The sequence below is a fragment of the Mastomys coucha genome, unplaced genomic scaffold (assembly GCF_008632895.1).
Source record: "Mastomys coucha isolate ucsf_1 unplaced genomic scaffold, UCSF_Mcou_1 pScaffold7, whole genome shotgun sequence".
Classification (NCBI taxonomy): domain Eukaryota; kingdom Metazoa; phylum Chordata; class Mammalia; order Rodentia; family Muridae; genus Mastomys; species Mastomys coucha.
This window is the reverse complement of record NW_022196913.1, coordinates 1672671-1680820: the sequence shown is the minus strand read 5'-3', so window position 1 is coordinate 1680820 and position 8150 is coordinate 1672671.

Below are 8150 nucleotides of genomic sequence, written 5' to 3'. Positions count from 1 at the left end.
AAAAAAAAAAAAAAAAAAGAAGAAAAGAAAGGAAGGGGCAAGCAGACACGTTACCAAAGCTGACGAGGATGGCACATGGGCACGTGACAAGGATGGCACATGGGCACGTGAAGAGATGCGCAAAGCATACCATTGAGGAGTTATGGATGAAGACAACAGTAAGGTATTCCTCCCTGTGTGTTTGAATGGCTAAAATCCAAATCACTGACAAGGGCAAATGCTAATGAGGATGTGGAGAAATGGGAATGCCCATCCAATGCTTCTTAGAATACACAATAATAAACTGATTCAAAAGACAGTTGGATTGTTCCTTACGAAACTAAACATAGTTGACAGCTTATGTCCATGCAGAAGCCTGCATTTATACCTGGGTATGTGATTCAATGGTAGAGTACTTACTTGCCTAACATTCAAGAGACCCACAGTTCCATTCTCAGTACTGCAAAAATATCAAGGGTGGGGGGAAAGGCAGAAAACCCACACACACTGTTTTTGGTAGCTTTCTTAATAATGGTCCCAACTTGGAAGTAACAAGGTGTCCTTTAATAGATGAATGTATACACTTACTGTGGTGTAGCCACACAACAGGATTTTTAGTAATGGAAAGAAATGTGAATTCAAGCCACAAAAAGGACATGAAATAACCTTAACTGTGTATTGCCAAGTTCAATCTGGAAAGACCACATACTGTATGATTCTAAATATGTGACACAGTACAAAAGGAAAAATATGAGCACAGTAAGAAAATCAGGGGAGAAAGAACAAGGGATGAATAGGTGGGGACTGGAGACTGGGCAGTGAAACTATTTTATATGTAGTGTTGGGTATGTGATACATTTGCCAAATGCCATTAAGTAACAGTCTAATGTAAACCATCAGCATAGTTATAATACATATATGTATGTGTATATACATATATCAACATATATATATATATATATATACATATATATATATATATATATCAACAGCACTTATAACAAATTAACTGGGGCTGGTGAGATGGCTCAGTGGGTAAGAACACTGACTGCTCTTCTGAAGGTCCTGAGTTCAAATCCCAGCAACCACATGGTGGCTCACAACCAACCGTAATGAGATCTGACGCCCTCTTCTGGCAATTCTGAAGACAGCTACAGTGAATTACACTGGAGCGAGTGCGGCTGGAGCGAGCAGGGCAGGCAGAGGTCCTGAGTTCAGTTCCCAGCAGCCACACACATGATGGCTCACGACCATCTGTACAGCTACAGTATACTCATACACATAAAATAAATAAAATAAATAAATCTTTAAAAAAAAGAAATACAAATTAACTACACTAATGAGATTAAGTTGGAGAGATGGAGAGAGGGTAAAGGGGATTCATAGAACCCAATGCTCTAAATTTACACTGTTTTTTTAGGACCTCTGCTTGATCCGGTCAACCCTGCTCGCTCAGTCCCTGCTTGCTCCGGCCCAAAGATTGATTGATTGATTGATTGATCTTTTGTTTTTTTGAGACAAGGTTTCTCTGTGTAGCCCTGGCTGTCCTGGAACTCACTCTGTAGACCAAGCTGACATCGAACTCAGAAATCTGCCTGCCTCTGCCTCCCAAGTGCTGGGATTAAAGACATCTAAAAGTACACTGTAGCTGACTTCAGACACACCAGAAGAGGGCATCAGATCTCATTATGGATGGTTGTGAGCCACCATGTGGTTGCTGGGATTTGAACTCAGGACCTTCAGAAGAGCAGTCTGTGCTCTTACCCATTGAGCCATCTTGCCAGCCCTAAATTTAGACTTTTAAACTAAAATTTTAACTAAGAAGAAATATCAAAATAAGTGCTATGAGGACCAGGCAGTTGACTACATGTCTTGACTATGTAAGTAATGTGAATTTATATAGTATATTAATGAATATATGCATGTATTCACCAAAATTCATTTGTGCACTTAATAAATTTCTACATATATAAGTTTATTAGTAACTTTTCTGTTGCTCTGATAACCATGATCAATACAACTTATAGGGAAAAAAAGTTTATTTTGGTTTATGGTTCCAGAGAATTAGCATATATAATGGCAGAGACAATGTGGCAGCAGGCAGCTGGAACAGGAAGCTGAGAGCTTACAGTTCATCACAAACACGAAGCTGGACAAGAGAACTGGAAATAGGATGAGGCTATATAATCTCAAATCCCACTCCAAGGGATGTACTCCCTTCATCAAGGCCACACCCCCACAAATCTTCCCAAACTGTGCCACCAACTGGAAATCAAATTTTCAAATACCTGAGCCTGTGGGGAACATTTCTCATTTAAAGGTCCACACTTACATTCCCTTACATGTAAATTTTAGCTCAATAGTAACAACCAACTCTTTATTATCAACTGTTGCCTAATTTAGTTACAGTCAAGACTTGATGTAATGCTGGACACCTAAAAGGAAGGGAAGAGCAGAGAGAAACCAGTGTCTTGACTTTGAGAAGAAATGTCCCTGCTGTATTCTTGAGCACATCAAGTAGGTGGGGAATAGCTCTCTTTAACAGCACTTGGCTTCGTCTAGGTTAGCTAATATGGGTGTGGGTGGGGAGGCAGGGGAGGCTGCGGTCCTAGGTTTCATATTGTCTTAGTCAGGGTTTCTATTCCTGCAGAAAACATCAGACCAAGAAGCAAGTTGGGGAGGAAAGGGTTTATTCAGCTTACTTCCACATTGCTGTTCATCACCAGAGGAAGTCAGGACTGGAACTCAAGCAGGTCAGGGTCTGATGCAGAGGCCATGGAGGGATGTTACTTACTGGCTTTCTTCTCCTGGCTTTCTCAGCTTGCTTTCTTATAGAACCCAGGACTACTAGCCCAGTGATGGTACCCTCTCACCCTTGATCACTAATTGAGAAAATGCCTTCTAGCTGGATCTCATGAAGGCACTTCCTTTAGGGAGGCTCCTTTCTCTGTGGTAACTCCAGCTTGTGTCAAGTTGACACACAAAACCAGACAGTACACATATTTTCCTGTGTGCTTTCCCTTGACATCTCATGATGTCTTTTTTGGAAAGGTCTGAGCCTTTACAAACATCACTTGGTTGAGGAGAATCATCATATGTATGTTTTCTTGAGTGAAGTGGGCAGTCTAGACTATGCAGAAGGCCAGGATCTATGACAGCCAAGGTCTACCGTGATTGGCGGGTGAATGCTAGCAAACCGGGAAAGCAGCAGATGCTGGGAGTGGAGATTTGTCCTCAAGATCTAGGAGAGATAAGCAATTCAATATAAGAACTTTGGATTTGGTTATACAAGGTGGGGAAAGTCTGGCAAAAATATTTGTCCTTAACGTCCCTCCAGGCTCAGAGGTTCCGGGTTGTGACTTGTTTTGTGTGTGAGGTAATTTTGTGTGCCGGGTTTTGGCTACAGTGCTGTGAAGTTAATTCTTGGATGTAACTAATATCCAAATAAGAATGAATAAGGGAAATAACACTACCATATTGCAGGTGGACTTTCATAGAAAAGGGCCCAGGTGCCTGAAAAAAGGCAGAATTCTGCCTCCAAGTGATGTCATTCTTGGTTCCAAAGTTACCTTTCCTCTGGCTCTCCAGCCTGCAGGCTGCCTTGCGGATCTTAGCTTTGCTAAGTCCATGGGTCTTCTTAAAACTTCCTCTCTCCCTCTGTCTCTGCCTCTCTCTTTTCCTTTCTCTCTCTCTCTCTCTCTCTCTCTCTCTCTCTATATATATATATATATATATATATATATATATATATATATATGTATGTACATATGTGTGTGTGTGTGTGTGTGTGTGTGTATACACACACACATATTCTCTTTCTCTGTCTCTCTCTGTGTATTAGTCAGGGTTTCTATTCCTGCGCAAACATCATGACCAAGAAGCATGTTGGGGAGAAAAGGGTTTATTGAGCTTACTTCCACATTGCTGTTACCACCAAAGGAAGTCAGGACTGGAACTCAAGCAGGTCAGGAAGCAGGAGCTGATGCAGAGGCCATGGAGGGATGGAGCTTACTGGCTTGCTTCTCCTGGCTTGCTCAGCCTGCTCTCTTATAGAACCCAAGACTTCCAGCCCAGGGATGGCACCACCCACAAGGGGCCCTACCCCCCTTGATCACTAATTGAGAAAATGCCCCACAGCTGGATCTCATGGAGGCACTTCCCCAACTGAAGCTCCCTTCTCTGTGATAACTCCAGCCTGTGTCAAGTTGACACACAAAACCAGCCAGTACACTCTGTGTGTATATATATATATATATATACATATATATACATATGTACATATGTATATATATGTATAAATATAATTTATATTGAGAGTTTGTATTAGTAAGTTCTCTAGAGTAACAGAATTTATAGAATGAATCTTTTTCTCTATGTACACATGCAAACACATACACACATATACACACACATATATATATATATGAGATTTAATAGAATGACTTATAGATTACAGTCCAGCTAATCCAACAATAGCTGTTTGTGAATGAAAAGTCCAAGAAGCCAGTAGTTGCTCAGTCCACAAGGCTGGATGTCTCGGCTGGTCTTCTGTATATGCTGGATCCCAAAGAACTCGGGTCTAATGTTAGTGAAGAAATGGACCAACCATCGAGGTGAGGGCAAGCAGGCACAGAGGAAAAGCCTTCTTTCTTCCATGTTCTTTTATATGGCCCAGATTAGAGGTGGGTCTTTCTACATCAAAAGATCTGGATTGTAACTGTGTCTCTCCATCTCAGAGATCCTGATTAGAAGTGGATCTTTTCATTTCAAACTAAGCAAAAAATCCTTCACAGATGTCCCCTCATTTTTGGGTTTTAGTTCCTGATGTCAAGACAAACAAGTATAGCCATCATAGAGTTTAAACAGATATTTTGAGAAAGTATTAACACACACACACACACACACACACACACACACATCCTGTTTCTCTGGCAAGCTTAACTAACACAAGGTCTAAATGCCCATTATCACCTCTGAAGCCCTTGCTTCTTCCTAGCCTTCAACCCAAATCTTCTAAGCTCATATTGCTTAATATACCTTTCAGCAGTGATGATGGCTTCAAGTCAAAAGAGAGGAACACCCAAAATGGAATTGTATTCAAGCAGTTTAGCTAATATTTATGTGCTTTTGATTTGACGTATACTTATGAGTTTGGGGATTTTTGTTTTTTGTTCTTTTATTCATTTTGTTTTCAGCTTGAGGGTCTTTTTAGGAATCAGTCTCTGCCAGCTGCACACAGAGCACACAGACCCTGGCCAATGTGTTTTCTCACTATGCAGGTGGAAAGTTAAGAAACCAGGTCTACTAATTCCAGATCCAGCTTATTACTGAAACCAGAAAGTTAGTGTGGTAATTCCCTTAGATAATGACCTCTTAGAAAACTGCCCCTTGCTGACATGAAGAACTTGCTGGCACAGCTACAAGTCTACCCTGGCCACACACTCAGGCATGAGTATTTGGACTGGGATCCCTCTAGTTCTTCCTGGCTCTGTGCCCCACAGCAGCTAACACAGCACATTTCTTTTCAGCTGGGATAACCTTCTCTTGGGCTCTGACTCTTGTTATTCCTGCTCATGTGTGCCATCAATGTTCAGTGACTATGAACCACAGTGCCCTCATTTACTGGAGAGAGCCAGATAGCTACAACTAGAACTGAACCTAGGGCTTTGTTATTTCTCTGATGGAAGCTAGTACACACATCTTAAGCCCTGGTATTCTCGTCTGGGAGAGAGTGCTCAAAATTCAGTCCTCTTGGCTCTAGTTAATTCCTTTTTCACTTAGGGCCCAGATTGCACAGCCACCATACCATATGAAAGATGGGCAGATAAGCACAGTGACATCTTAAGAAGATGGTATCATGAAAATGGTCTATGGGATGACCCATCCCCAAAGGCAGAAGAGACTGGCTAGCATGCTAATCCATTAATTGAGATATATGATGCTTAAGGCCTGGCCTAGCTAGTCACCATAAGAAGTGAATCACACCTTTATGTAATTAAGGTACTATTTGCATAAAGATTTCATTGAAGAATAATTTCTAATAGCAAAAGCTTTCAGTTACCTAAAAATCTAATAGTGAAGGAAATAATTTAAATAAAGACCACTTAATAAAATATGAACTACACGAACCACTTCAGAGGCTATGAATAAAAAGAAGAAAGTACATATTAATTAATGTGTCTTTTTTTTGTTGTTGTTGTTTTGTTTTGTTTTTTTTCGACATGGTTTCTCTGTGTAGCCCTGGCTGTCCTGGAACTCACTCTGTAGACCAGGCTGGTCTAGAACTCAGAAATCCGCCTGCCTCTGCCTCCCAAGTGCCGGGATTAAAGGCGTGCGCCACCATGGCCCAGCTAATGTGTCATTCTTAAAAGTAAGATATGAAATATATGTGCAGTTGTCACAATGTCTATAAGTGTATTACAAAAGTATGTATACATTGTACCAAATATACCAAATAAAATGTTTGCCTGATAGAGATTGAATTATGTGTGTTTTTTGTTCAGAGTTCTTATTGCTTCTCAAAGTCATTTTCTGTATTATGTTATTCTGCCCCCAAATTTTAACACCTGTCCTCTGTCACACAGATAGGAGACTCTCACTCGAGCAATTTCAAGTTTGTCTTTAAGTAAATAACAAGTCAAATTGATGTTGCTTGCAACCACAAGGCCTAGTGAAGCGTGGTAGGACAAGTACAAACTGAAGGATGCTCTTAGGATAGCGGCTCTCAACCTTCCTAATGCTGCGACCCTTTAACGTAGGTTTTTAGATTATGATGATCCCAACCATAAAATTATTTTGTTGCTACTTCATAACTGTAACTTTGCTACTGTTAGTGACTTGTAATATGAATATCTGATATGTAGGATATCTGATGTGTGACCCATATGAAAGAGTCCTATAACCACCCCCCCCACGCACACACAAAGGGTTGCCACCCACAGATTGAGAACATCTGCCCTAGCATAACTGGCCTACTCCTTGGAGAGTAACTGTCTTTTTATAAGAAAATCCAGATGGGACACTGGACTTATCCTATCTGACAGAAGGGAGATTGTATATATATATATATGTATACATATATATATGTATACATATATATATGAGATTACCTAGCCCTCTATCTCTAAACTGGCCATTTACTCCTAGAACATATACATACTCAAAGCTCATTGTAAATAGACTCTTCCTCTGATGTGTAGTGTACAGCCTACAATATAAAATGTTTATTTTATGATTTCACTTTGTCTCATGAAAGATTTCTGGTCCTATTTGCTTTGGCCTCGTTTGACCTCTGTTGACCTCTTGACCTATTGACCTCCTTTCTATGGCTCTGTGTTTACTTCATCCTTCCAATTGCTGTTCTTTACAGACAAATCTTGATTTCTATTCATAGTGTCTTGATGTGCTCTTCAGGTTACCTCTTGTTTCAGCTTTCTGAGCCAATGTTTCTTTCTGGTACATCCCACCCCTTGTGAAACCTGGCATTACCTTCTATGGCACCAAGCCCCCTGACTGATCACTTTCACCCTGGCCATGTTAATCAGCGCCACATATAAAATAAGTTCACAATGCTATCAGCACAGTAGCAAAATGGCAAGCTTACCTCTTCTGCCTCAAAAACTTGTGATCTAGTGACATCATGAAAGAGGTCTTTTGTGCCAGGTGGTGGTGGCAAATGTCTTTAATCCCTGCCCCTGGGGAGGCAGAGGCAGATGGATATCTGAGTTTGAGGCCAGCCTTGTCTATGGAGTTCTAGGATGTCCAGGGTGACACAGAGAAACCCTATCTTGAAAAAACAAAACCAAGTCCAAACACCAAAAAAAAAAATAATAATAATAACAACAACAACAACAACAACAAAAACGCAAACAAAATAGAAACAAAAAGCTAGCATGGTGTGCTGCTAAAGCCAGCTAGCATGGTGTGCTGCTAAAACCAGCTAGCATGGTGTCCTGCTAAAGCCAGCTAGCGATTAGTAATACATAACATGTCTATGTTACTCATGGACCTGATCTCTGCGTTTTGTTTTCTGTGTTTCTCTTTGTCCTTGACTGTAAGATTTTTCTTCTTGATGTATTGGGAACCAAATGGCACTTGACTGAACTGCCTCCACCTGACTAGAATCCAGAGACAAATATTCTGCCTGGCAACCACAAATTTCCTGCTTGGCC